The sequence below is a fragment of the Apus apus genome, chromosome 16 (genome assembly GCF_020740795.1).
Source record: "Apus apus isolate bApuApu2 chromosome 16, bApuApu2.pri.cur, whole genome shotgun sequence".
In the NCBI taxonomy this organism is placed as follows: domain Eukaryota; kingdom Metazoa; phylum Chordata; class Aves; order Apodiformes; family Apodidae; genus Apus; species Apus apus.
The window spans coordinates 8,269,421-8,283,461 of record NC_067297.1 but is presented as its reverse complement, the minus strand read 5'-3'; the positions used below and the strand labels follow the sequence as shown (position 1 = coordinate 8,283,461).

At 45.5% G+C, this 14,041-nt stretch overlaps 1 protein-coding gene across 1 annotated transcript in view; it reads right to left on the bottom strand.

Annotated features, from left to right (window-relative positions):
• Positions 1 to 4,752: 4,752 nt before the first annotated feature.
• Positions 4,753 to 14,041, bottom strand: part of DGCR8 (DGCR8 microprocessor complex subunit) — a 1,090,394-nt gene continuing 1,081,105 nt past the window's right edge. Inside the window, exon 15 of the transcript XR_007891018.1 lies at positions 4,753 to 4,764. The gene's annotated coding sequence lies outside the window, so the exon portion shown is untranslated. The remainder of the gene's footprint in view (positions 4,765 to 14,041) is intronic.

The following is a 14,041-nucleotide window of genomic DNA, read 5'->3' as shown; positions in this document are numbered from 1 at the left end:
GCAGCCCTTCCCATTCCCATAGAAACCACCGGTTCATCCAGCCAGGAGTACAAACAAACCTCTTGTGTGAACTTCATCCTGTGTGTTATTTTACAGCCACAGTGTCTAACACCCTTATTCAGGGGCACAGGCACCTCTGCATTTGCAGTGCACTGGCACAGTGCTCTTCTCCTTCCTACCTAAATCCAAGCCAAGCAGGTGGAGGAGGCACAGGAGCCCCAGGAAGAGAGGAACCATATCAGGGACTATAACAAGCTATTGTCAAACACCGTATCTCACAACCATGTAGAGCAAAAAGTCCTACCACCACTTTGGTTGTCCTGAGTGAATTTTTAAAGTGACAGAGAACAGCCCCAAAAGGACACATAAAATGCAGATAATATAATCATAAGGAATCATGGACAAAACAGCCCTGCATCTTTGGTCCCACTGTTAGATTCTTAGGACGTTAGGGAATATGAACTCTGAACCCACAACACAAGCCAGGGACCTTTGGGCAACAAGTCCAGTACTCACCCATAAAGTTCTAGCCCCCAGCCAGCAGTTTGTTTCTTTTAAGGGAGACTAGGATGACTTGCAGATGATCTTAAAAGGTGACATCCTGTGGGACACACAGTACCCTTAACTCTGGTCAATCTGTGGCTGATCTTTTATCTACACACATTATCGGCCCACACACATACACCCTTTCCTGTCTTTCCATAACCATTTTTTCTGAGGAAGGAGATCTGTCCAAACAATTTCCATGTTTGCTTCACAGAAAGGATTAGACACTGCACAGTATATGATCACTTGCTGCTGCATATCAAGATAAAAACTCTGAGTGCTATCAGCTGCCACATGGTACTTCTTGCCCTAGACCCCAGCCATTACACCCAGGCAGAATTAAATGTTAGAAGGAATGGCAGCAAAGAAAATGTCAAACCTTTCCAGGGTTTTTGGAACCAGGTCCCCAAAGGCTGCTGCCAACTCTACTTTATCAATTATTATTATTATTATTATTATTATTATTATTATTATTATTATTATTATTATTATTATTATTATTATTATTATTATCACTAATAATTACAAGATTAAACACCACAAAGAGGAACTTCTCCAATTAATGATAGCCAGAAATAGTAACAACAAAAGCATTGCCAGACCTAGATCAAACTCCTCTGTGAACCTGTGTTACAGCAGTGAGCCTCTGACAGCAAGGGAAAAAACCCTGCTTGACTTTTTTGGAGTAATTTTATTAACTCTGGCTGGTTCTGTTAGTTGACGAAGTGACAGGATCCTGGGGAAAATTTCTCTGTGTGTTTAGTATATCTTTGGCAGGTGTCAAGGTATATTCTCTGCCTTGTCACTCACTGTGCTGCCCTTTAGATAGTTATTATTTCATGTAATTATGATTATTACATGCTGAGATGCCACCCTTATGAATAGCCTCTGGTTGCTGTCACTCACTGGAATGTGATGCAGGAGGATGAGTTGTCAGGAAGGAACTGCAGGATATGAAATTGCCACATTTCTCTATTTTAAAACAAATAATCCCATGCTTTTGCTGGTCATCCCATTCCACTTACTGAGTGGCATGCTCAGGACAGAACCACTTGGGCAGTAGGGACAGAACATCATCTGCTATGAACCACCAGTGCCAGAGTCAGACAGTAACAGCAGCCGTAGCTCACCCACAGAACAAATGTGGCATGAAGCAATTAGGAGAAGGAGAAAGGATAATAAGCCTGGAGCTGCACAGCAGTGCTGTACTGTGAATTCTCTGTGGCATCTTCCAGAGATGCCTTCCCCTTGTCTGCTCAATTCAAAATAATTTCCATGTTTGCCCTGTGCCTAACTCCCAGGTGAGATGCAGCAGGGCATCCCAACTTCATCCAGCCCAACATCACAAACTTACCTGACAGCTGAGCTGCCTTTCGCAGGTAAGCCCACACTCCATTTACAACACAGAGGGCAAAGTACAGGACTTCACACCACCTCCTCAGAATTCAAACATTCAGCTAAAATTCTCAATTTTGCAAAGGTGAGGTTTCTATAGCAGAAATACATAATGTTCACATGAACCAATGATAAATCCTGCTCTGGGACTGTGTCATGCAAAACAAAGCATTTGACTTGGACTAAGTCAACTTTCATTCTTTCCCAAAGTTTGCTACAGACTCTAATTGACTTTGGGCAAGTGATTTCATACTTCTGTAGCCCTATTGTAAAATGGAAGTCACAGTACTTTCTGACAGCTCTTTGGACCAAGTGTTCTTTCATACATCAACATCTTAAAAGTGCAATGCAAGAAGGCTGCAATCTTGACTAAGGTGTTTTGGAGCCCCTGCAATATTAAAAAATATAAATATATATGCACTTTTTCAGTCAATTTCAGCTCTCTAACACTTCGTACAGTACAAAGTTTCCACAGGGAGTTGTTCACAATTACAAATGGGTCCATAATCATAAATCATCTCCCTACAACAACTGAACAAATAATCTCAATGGTTCATTCCTTGATGAATTTAATCTCTTCTTCTGTTTGCAAATTACATGCAAACTGAATGGGATTTTCCAAATTTACTTTTTTCAACCCTTTTTTGTACCCCAGGTACTTTCTGATAACAGCTTTAAGCCTTAAAAGAACTCCAGACCCAGCATCCTTGCTTGGCAGGAGCTCAAGGTCAGACCATAGCCATCCTTTGTAGCAACCAACTCCTTACAACCACCATTCCCCAAAACTGCCAAATTTCCCTTATTGCAATGGCACACACGAGCTGCTCAGCTGCTCGTGATTCTTGCCAGGATGAGAACAGCAGTCACCATCAAGTTCCTATTCTAATGCTTAGAATATCTAGGTTTGCAGCGCTCTTGGAGATTAATCTTAACAAATATTTCCCTTCCCGTGAACACTTCTTCTGGTAAACGTGCTCCCTAAAACGTTAACAGCAAGCTAAGACAAAAAGAACAAAGCAAAATATCCAAAAATACTGGAGCCAGGCTGGCTAAAGCATTTGCTCAACTTAATACCTGGTCCAGCTCAGACACTATTCTCGCCCTGCTTAGCTCTTTTCCCATATCTGGAGCCACAGGTGGTAGATCAAGCATCCCAAATCATGGCTGCTCCATGCCTCACTCCCTCCTCTCCAGCACACAGAGCCATTGCTAGCCACAGCACACTGGAAAGGGACAAAGCAGCATCTCCCAGCACTGCAGTTAAACATTCACATCTCGTGCAGATTTACCTCTTGAGCAAGCCCTGCAATCTAACATCCAAGGGGCAATCATCTAAAAATAACAGCAAACTGGTGTTGGCTACAATTGCAGAGCAAAGCAGCCTGGATATGCCCAGAGCACAGATATACCTGCAGGCACTGGCAGGGCTGTTTGGGCAGAAGCACCAGGCAGGTCTCAGGCACGGGAGACGAGGGAAGAGCAGCTGCAAAGGGCCACTGGCAGGGCAGGCACAGCTGGGCTGGGTGAGGTGACACCGCACTGCTAATCACATGCAGAGCAGCAGCATTGCAGGCTGTGAGCCCAGATGATAAGGCTCCCATCTTCTTTCTAGTGCCAGAAGCCACTTCTCTCCCCCTGCTGAGCCAGCCCAACTCACTTCCTCTGGAGGATGCTCGGGTTTATTTCAAGCCCTTGCCACCCCAGCGGTGCTGCTGGGACTACCCGGCTCCGGGAGCCGCCCTCAGCTGGCTCTGCACCTCCTGCCACCGCCAGGGATCCCGGTTCCACTTCAGCAGCGCTGAGACCTGCTCTGCTCCACGGGGACGAGGCAGATTGATAATTAAATCCGGTATTGAGATATTCACATTCTGTTCCCTTGCCATTTAAGCAGACATAAAACATTTTATTATTCTGCTGATTTAGGAACCTGAATTTAAATATTAGAGTATTAAAGCGATACTTAATTAGTTGACTGAATGTTCTCCCTTTTATCAGTGTTGACAGATCTTAATTATAGCATGGGCTGTGAAGCTGATAGAACAGCTGATGGCAGCAGCACCGCCAGGAATACTAAAGTCTGTCAGAATTACTTGTCTTGTTTTCCCTCTTCCTTCTTGCTCTGTTCTTCAGGCATGCTCTGAAGTCCTTAGCAAATAAAGCCAGTGCTGCAGCCAAGCTTGAGTAGTTTGGCATTTACTTTCAAGGACACGAGAAACTGCTCACCCTTCAGAGAGCCAAGATAACCCACAGGCCTAGACTTTAAACAAACAAAAAGAACAACCAACAACCCAAAACCAAAAACACACCCCATAAAAAAAAAAAAAAACACAAAACAAACACCAAACCCCCCAAAAAAAAACAAACAACCAAATCATGGGAAATTATCTCCCAATTAATCATTAATTATTTTCCTACCCACTAATCAAGCAGGCATGGGGATTACTGTGGAACAAGAGTGCTTAGGTTACTTATTTACTTAAGCCCCACTTTAAAATGCAGTTTAGATACATGGGAACAGTTGTCCCAATGAAACCTGACCTTAAGGTTTTCAGTTGCTGTCATCCATGGCAAGACCCTGTTTCAGTGACAGCAGGGGTGGCTCTAAGGTCCAGCCATGCCAGGAAGATCAAGGTTCAACACCCTAGCTCCCATCACCTATGCCAAAGCCAGTCCTGATTTTTTGGCAGCATGGAGCCAACATGTTGGCACTGTGCTGTTTTGATACCACCCAGAAGAAGCTGACAGTTCACTCTGCTTACTCACAGCCAAGGGCTGTGCTCCCTCCTCCACTGTGCTGCAGGGATGATGGCTCTGGCAGGAGACCTCTGTCAGGGTGAATTACATTTCACAGTAGCACATCCTTTACCTTCCTTGGATAATAACAAATGTCCCACCTTCAGGGAAGGCAGCTGGCAGCAAGCATGTCTTGAAGAACATTTATTTTACCTGCTCCCTGCAGAGGCCAAGCCATTCCCTCTGAAGCAGTAGCATTTAACACTGCTTTGCAACAGTGGCAGTGACAAAACAGCATGGGCAAAAGAAATGAAGAAATGGTAACTTGGTTTTGGGCTATGATCCCATGAGGTTGGACTAGTCACTTGTCCTGGATTCTTGACTCACCAGCCCATTTACCCAAAACCATCAAGCCTGGTCCAGGGAAACACCAATACCTAACTTTGATTTTATTATTCTATTTCTTTTAACACAAATCAGGAGATCTGCAGCTTTATCTAGACCCTGGCATCCCACAAGGCACTAGCAGAAAAACTCCACTTTGCCCAGGAAAAATGTCCAGCCTTGTACAGCACCCAGATGCTTTAAGGACAGCAAATACCATCCCTTGATTTTTCAGGCAGGGATGGGGAAGGACCACCTTGCTCCTTCCTCATTTCTGGAAAGCCCTCTACTTAGCAATTAGAGTTAATAGAGTCTGCTTACGTTATATTGTTTGCAGAAAAACTGCTATGAAAATGGGAAGTAAAGGAGGTAAAAGCAATGCATCACAGCCCACCATCTAATCAACTAAAGTTACAATCCTAAAACAGTCCCTAGACACCAGAACTACAGCATGGTTCTCTACAGCACTGAGTGCTGACTACATTTCAGCTCTGCATCCCCACCCAGAATACATAAGGATTATTAAATTACCCAGGACCAATTTTATTCTGAAAAAAAAAAAAAAAAAAGTAAAAATAGTGAATAAAATCTGTAATTTTCATCAGTTTGTGTATCCTGCCTTTAGCTCCTTCCTTTTAAGGCTGCAGAGGAAGAGAAGTATAAATCCCTATGGTACATTGATGCTTTATAAATTATTCCAGCAGGAATGATCTCAACCTCAGGAATGATGTGTTTAAATTCTGCCAGAGCAGAGAAGACAGGCATGGAAGAAGGAAACCTTTGTTGTCACGACTCAGGCTTGCAATGGGTTGCAACAGCTCTCTGAGTACCATCCATCACTCGCAGACACTGAGCACACAGCCATGCTGCCTGCTCACCAGAGGAGCATTTCATTTCCACCCCCAATCACCGCTGGACACAAGCCCTTTTGCTTCCCATTATTCAATGAGGTAAGAAACTACTTTGCACTTGGTATGCACGACACATGGGGAGGCAGAGGATCTCTGCACTGGCTAAAAGCTCCTCCCTACTACCCTATGTCACAGCCACTACTGCTCCAAGTGTAGCCATGTCCTCATGAGGACAGCAGGACACTTGTCCCTTCTCCCGTGATGGCCAATGCTCTGCAGGAGCTCAGCAGGGTTGCTGCATGCACTCTGGGCTCCAGGGGATCCACCATCAGCAGGTTCCCATAAACACCCATGTTCTTTACCAAAGTATTATTACCAAAGGATTATTTTACTCTGACTGGCAAAGAGCCGAGGCACAATTATTTTAAACAGCTACAACAATCCGTTCCTAAGCAGGCCACCCAGACCACATCCAGGAAAGCAGAAACTGGGAAATCTGGAAATTATCAATAGAAGGAAAAAAAAAATAAATGGTCACAGAGTCTTTTCCATAAAACTGTTTTCAATTTAGCATTCAGCCCTAAGAGGAACACTAGTTCTTCCATTGCTTGTGCCACAAGTCCAGCAAAGCAACAAAACACTGACTGCTCTTCATTAACAGCTCCATAGTAGCCCAGCCAAACAGTCAGTAGACGTTCCTCAGACATGGTTTCTTCCTGCCTTCTGCTGCTGATAGTGCTGGAAATCCAGCTTCTTACCTTGCAGTATTCTAAGCACTTCTGCTGCTGGCTGGTACCCAAAAAAACTGGAAAATAATGGCTTAGAGGGGAAGGGGGATGTTTACTCAACTTCTACTAATAGCCCCCAAAAGTTCAAGTGGCAGCTTTGACTTGAAGCCAAATGATTTTTCCAGACAAGACTTTCCTCCACCAAGCTGCATTTGCTGTTTTCCTCCCCTGTGCCCACAGCTAATTCCAACCTCAGCTGGGGCTGGGAGAACACCACAATACAGTACAACACCACGAGGAATGACTGCAGAAGGCACATGGTTTTGTTTCAGAAGCTACTTCTCACCCTGCCCAAACCCCCGGCCTCTAGACCCTTCAGAACACCCAGGGGCAGGATGGCAGCAAAGGGTTTTGCCCTTGCCAAGGTTGTTTTTCTTCTCTAGCATCACCACATCTAATTGCTCTGGCTTTTGACCAAAGGAGCACTGAAACCAAAACAGACTCATGAACTTCTGAGCGAAGGTGCTGGCTCCCTTCAGAGCTTTCCCACCCACACCAGCTGTGCTGGGACCCCATTGCAGAGCACATTGTTCACGTCAGCAGATGTCAACAGGGATGTGACAACAGCCAGTGAACTGACCACCGTGCCTGCATCGCCCTCCCCAGAATGGGCACTGTGTGGAGCAGCCCCACTCAAATCCCCCACGTGCCACTGCTCACTGCCCACCCAGAGAGCCTGAACCTGGGGGCTGAGGCCCCTGGTGTGCCCTGGCCTCTCTGCAGCCATGCCAAGCAATGAGCCTCTTGCTGTAGGCATTTTGCCTGCCACAAACAAGCCAATCCTTTTTAACAGGGCAGAGATTTAGGAGAGACAGCCTGCATGGCACAGCCCAGTGCCAGGCAACCCCCTCTCTGCAGTAGCCCCAATTCAGGCTTCCCCAAAGCTGCTTCAGTTAATGAACCTGCCTCCCCCAAGAAGGAAAAAGGCACCAAGGGGGGAAAGCATTTCTGGAAGCCTACAGATGCTGGTTCACTGCAGCCCTTTTCAACAGGCGAGGGGACACTTTGCTGCTTTCCCTGCTCCTTCATGCAGCAGCTGGAACACTGACCAGCAGGGACAGGCAATGAGTTAATTTATCTAGCAGAGCTTTGCAGGGCTGAATGCCACTGTAGCATCCTGCCCAGATGATAAATCCGCCCGTGCTTGGATCCAACCCACAGCGCAGAGTATCCAAGGCAAGAGGCAACAGGAAGGTAGTGAGGGAAGGGGTCTGCCTGCCCTCTAGTCCCCCTCTCTCCACCAAGGATACCCCAAAACTTAAGTGCCTCCATCAGTTCCTTCGTGTCCCCCAGGCTGGTAAAAGGCAGCAAGAGACATTTACACCTGGGCTGGGATTGTCAGGATTGAGCTGTCACCAGTTTGCATTGCTCATGTGGGACTTCTGTTTCACATCACCCCCCAGCGCAGCCCCCTAGATTTGCTGGTGTGAGAGCTGCCCCGGCCACCTGCCTGCAGGATGCTCAGAGAACACAGCTGCTACTCAAGGACTTCCCCTGAGCAATCCAGCCTCGTGTGCTTCAGAGATGTCATTTTTCTCCAAGCTAGCCCATTACACAGTCATCCAAAGTAAATCTGGCATGTTACAGAGGAGCACATTTCAGAGGTTCACACACCTGGGCAGCTGCTCACAGAGGGAGGGGGAGAAGGAATTGTTTTAAAATTGGACCATGTTTGACAAGCCATCTCTCATCACTGATCTCAGTAAGCTTTTCTCCCACTAGCAACGTTTTTCTGCTGCTACAACTGACTGACTGGCACATCTTCCTGGTGCGTTGCCTTTCTTTGGCCAACATCCAGTGTTTGCCCCACAAGTCCACTTTCTGTCTCCAAGAAGCTGTCACAAATGGAGCCACAATAAACATAATACACACACCACAGCTTTCCAAAGAGTTGGCAGGCACAGTAGCAATGATAAAAGATCAACAAGAATTTCAAGGGTTGTTTTAAATGTCTGTTAAGCTACAAGCTCTCTACCTTTGATCACCAGCCACACACAGTGGTCTTTTTTTATTATTATTATTAATGTACATGCACCCAGTGGCCAAGAGGTTTACGGTGCCACAGTGACGAGGGCACTAGAAACAAAAAGTGCTGCTCATGGAGTCCTTTCCTCAGTGATGTATAGGCTGAACTGGAAATCCAGAGCACACAGATTAACACAACAGGCATAGACTAAACATGAACACCATGAAAGAGAACCTCTATTGAATAAAATTCTCCATATTACAGCACAAAAGAAATGCCAACACCTCTTCCTCCAGCTTCCTTTGCATCTAGGACAGTTTTTTTCTTCAATATCCACCAAGAAGAAGGACCTGCACCTAGTTTTCTCAGCACACAGCCTACAAGTACAAAGGACTTCTCAGCATGTGCAAAATGGGCCAGATCCTTCCACTGCAGCACACCAGGCCTGGGGGAACACCAACTGGTGTGGTGCTGTCCTGGCTGATGCCTGCTGAGGCTGTGACCCCTTCTTCTCAATTGCAGGTGGCATTTCTCAGCCTCCTGCTGGCATTGCTGTGACACTTTGGGTACAGGAGCTCACTGTCAGAGCGTGCAAACCGGTCTGCAGCTGGCTCTAATATAATTTCAGCAAGAAGCACAGTAAGTTATTGGCTGTAAAATAAGCACTTTGTTTACACTCCATGCAGCCAGGCTGTTCTCTGCATGTGAAACCAACATCAAAGATGTCTGCCCTTAGATTTCATTGTATCCAGCCTCAACTGTGCCTGGAGGAGCATCATGGCACATCTGGCTGGCAAATGAGCTGCGCCACCTCACCAGGTATTGCAACATGGAGACACCCAACCAAGGGACAGCTCCTGTCCTGCTTTGCTCCTGCTCCAGGCAGTTAGCAGTTTGCTGATGGCTCATGTGTGTTTCAGTACTGCCTGTGCCAGCTGGAAGGCTCCCAGGGACAGTGGGAGGTCTGCGCTGCCCTGCCTCTCTCTAGCTGCCCTTCTAGATGATAGGAAAGCCCACAGGATTCCCATGTGTGCAGCAGCAAGGCAGGTAAAAAGGAGGAAGGGGAGAAGCTTGTGACATCAAGTCTCAGACTCACTTGATGAGGCTGCCAAAGGCAAGAGACTTTCTCACCACTATCTCTGGAATAGTGCCGCCCAGCCCTGGTCTGTTCCCGAACGAAACCTTTCCAGACCCAGTTCAACCCACAGTGTATTGACACTTCCCCTCACACTCAACTCCCCTGATGTGTGAGTGACAAGCCCTTTACTGACACTTTTTACAATTTCCTGGTAACATGTATATGTCTCCTTTTTGGCACTTTACTACAGAAGTGAAATTTAACTCCTATAAACCACCAACACTAAGAAATTGAACAAGTCCCTCTCCCCACATAAACTGTGCAGAATAAGCATGGCAGTAAATAACCTGCACTTTCAGGGATTTATTTTTTTTTCCTTTCTCCTTTTCCTTTCATTTGAGCTGCCATTTTCACCCTCCCTCCCAGGGCCTCACTGCCCCTTGTCCCACCTGTGCTACCCATGGCATTTGCAGACAGGCACTGGATTAAGGAAGAAGCACACCAGGAGCTTTGCTGCAACTATCTGTCAAGCAGTCCATCTCTACACAGTTGAGCTGTTATAATCCCTGCTCCTGGGTCAGATGTGGCTCCAGTTATATAGGAGACAGGTTTGGAAGACCTTATAAGACTGCATTAAGCTATACCTGGAGCTTTAATAGCACTTGGGTACCTGGGACCTTAGAGGACCAAGGGTATGAAATGCATTTATATGAACAGTGGTAACCCAAAAGATGCACTGTACAGACACAGTGAGAGCTGGCAGAGGAAACAGAGGCACAAAGATGTGGAGGGGGGGGAATTTACATAGCAATTCAGTGGAATGACACCCCAGAAACAGCTCAGAGAGCCTGGGAGAGAATGGCCAGTTAAAAAGGAGAGGGGGGAAATGCGGTTAAGAGGTCTACACACACCCTTGCTCCTTCGGAGTGCTTATCCCTGTATCTGCTTGCAGTGCACGTGAGGATGGAAAGCCTGTAAAGTGAGTTGTTTCTCCTGTCTCTGACCAAAAGCTGGTCATCTCCCCCAGAATAAAAGCAAAAGGCTGTTTGCTGGTCACTTGGCCATGCAGCTACTTCTCCATACTCCGAAGGGGGCTGCATTTGAACAGCAAAGCAATCCCTGCACTTATTTGTAGTTAGCACAGTGGTTGCAGATCCTTTGGGACTGGGGACATTACATATGTGAATGACAGCAATATTTCAGAGGATGACAGTGATAGCCAATATAGACTGTTGAGCTCCCTGTGAGGAAGTATTATGAAGCCCATAAAAGCTGCAAAGGACTTTGCAATTGCCATCAAATTAATGGAGAAGATGCTGCAGTGAGGGGCAACAGGTAAAAACCTGCAAAGAGATTACCCAGCTGAGACACAGGGAAAATGGAACATCTCTGCTAGAGACCACAAGAGGAAGTGAGCTGACAACTGAACACTGATTCCTGCCTATCAAATCATGGTCATAGGCAATCACATGGTAAGATTTCAAAGGGAATTCATTCAGTAACTTATTGTGATGGTGTTACGGTGGGTTTGTGGTGTGTTTTGTTTTTTGGTTGGTTGCTTGGTTTTTTTTCCTGTGGACTGTTGAAAATTGACTACTATATAACTATTTGTGAACACATCTTTTCCATGTTTTCAGCCAGCTCCAGCTCTAAGGAGATAAGAAAACCATATTTACTCTAGTTCAAGTGCTTTGACTCTCAGCGGAGTGAGTGTGGAACGAGTCCCCAAGCCCTCCAAAGGGACTGCATGGATCACACTGAACTCCTCAACCTCTTTGCAATATTAACCTTCAATTGCTTCTCCCCTCCCAGTTACGGTGACATCACTACGTTGATTCACACAAGCTCAGAAAATAGCTGGGAGCCTCTAAGCCTTTGCTCGTATCTTGGATAACGTTTTCATTTCAGGGTGAGGTGGGTACAGGTGTCCTGGGATGAATTCAACTGTAAATATTTGGAGTGATTAATTGTTTGGCTTTTCTCTCCAATCTGAATAGCTGGAGCTGTCAAAATTGATCTGAGTTTTTATGGTACAATACTTTAGAGAGAGAACAAACCATGGATTAAATTTGCTGTTGTGGCCCAAAATAGCTTTCAAATATCAACACAGGCAAGATACACATAAAAGAGACTATTTCCTTGTGAAACAAGTCAAGCCCTCACATCTCCATTTAACTCTTTCTCCCTGGAGGTGCACAGCAGAAACTGAAAATTTGAGCTGCCTCCCTCTCCTCTTCCCTATCACCAGGTTAACTAGGAGCCATGGAAAACAGAAAATCTCTTTTGCTTATGACAAGTCCCTCCTTTTGGCCTGGCAAGATTTCCAGGATGGAGAGCAGAGGTGAAAATAACAAGGACTTTCCTTTGCTTTCTTATTATATCATTAATACAGTGCTTATTGGAAAAAAACAAAAATATTTTTTTTTTCCAGTATGTATAAATGCTTGGACTTCTATTTCTGTACACTACATCCTCTCTGCCTCCCAGCAAAAAATAATGGGTACCAATCATCCAGTTTAATCCCATGACAAAAAGCTGCCCTGTTGCATCCATCTGAGTGACTTCAATAACTTTGGTTCCACCACCTTTCTTTGGGGTATCTCTTCCTCCACAGACAACCTCTCCCAGCAGATGCCCCTGTGGCTGCAGTTCTGCTGTGAGCAGCAGGCAGACAGGATGTGCTTTGCCACTTCATGGAAAGAAAGAAGCACACAGAAAGAAAAGCCTTGTCCAGAGGGATAACGCTCTAAAATAAAAAAGACAGAAGAAAACCTTTTTTTCCAGCTGGAAAAAAAAAAAAATAATAATCCATGGTTTCTTGTCACTAAAGCTTTCTAAATGTGAGCAGCTGCTTAGGTGAGAGGCACTCAAAAATAGGGGTGGGTGCTGGTTGTAATTCAATGCAGTCCTCATCCCACCATGAGCACAGGAACATTCCTATTACACGAAGTGCTAGAGGAAAAGATAACATTTTCTTTTGTTGGGTTCACTTAAAAAAACAGAACAAGGCAGTTTCTTGAAAGAAGGCCAGTTTTTGCAAGAGGCACCTTCCAGGGTTTCGTTCAAGAATTACCAAGCATGCCACTGTGAGGCGATGTTATATTGGGGAACAAAGGAAAAAGAAAAAGGCAGCACTGGGAGGCAAAATTTTGCAGGAAGAAAATGCTTCACAGAAACATACCACCATCATCAGCTCGGGGGCTGTGGGAACCCAAAAGAAAACACAAGAAAAGAAAAAGCCAAAGAATGCTCTCAGTTTTTACAACTATTTTTCCTTGTGCTGTTTGGACATCTCCTAGTAAACCTTTTTCTTTAATTTAGTGATTAAGGTTAGTGTTGGAGTCACAGACTCCACTGTGTGACTTGGTCAAAACAAGTAAGCTTTGAAATCAGGTGAGCCTGTAGTGCTCCTGTAGATGTGAGGGGCTCACTCCTTGGTTGGAAGGTCAGCAGTGATCGCTTTGAGATAAACAGATAAAGCAATTAATGTTCATTACAGATTGGAGATTTTAAATAAATTTGCCTTCACCGAAGAGACAACCATATTGCAGGTCAGACCAAGAATTAGCTGTGCAATTGATGTCATGTACTAAATATCAGGTGTGGGAACAAGAGATGGGGCAGACAAAAGGAAAAACACTGGCTCCAGATTTAATTATTTAGATCAGCTGGTGGGAAACACCTTCCTGTTTGAAACTGTGGTGAAAGACATGGGACTTGGTGCATCTCTGCTAAAGCACAGGCTGGGAGAGCAACCCACCTCCATCTTCAGACTTCCTCCCAATGGCCAGGATAAGCTCTAACTGAATTAAATGTTATAAGAACATGTTTGTAGCACTTGCATGGCCTTTGTACCCATATGACAGTAATTCTATGCCTCAGTTTCCCCTGCACAGTTCGAGGCTACAGCCTGTGCTCTGCCCAATTGTACTCTGAAGGAAAGAGTGTCTTTTAATGTGGGGTTTTGCACCAGGCTGCACAGAGTGCGAGAGGTGCTACAGTGGCAAAGTAAATCAAGAATACTGAGCAAACTCCCTGCCTTGAGGTTACACTGCTTGTGACCACAGCCACTGTGAAGAGATGTTTCCAAGGGGCAGAGACACACTGGCAAAAAGAAGCCTGGAGGCAGGAAGAAGGGGCTGCATCCCAAAGCACCAAACTACTCTCCAGAAGCCACATTGCATCCTGCTGGACTCCCAGCAGCAGAAGATAATGCAGTGGCTGTCTGCTCCTGGGAGGGACCCAGGGGGACAGGCCAGCAGCTGCCTACTGCTCCATTATTGAACAGATCTGAGAACAA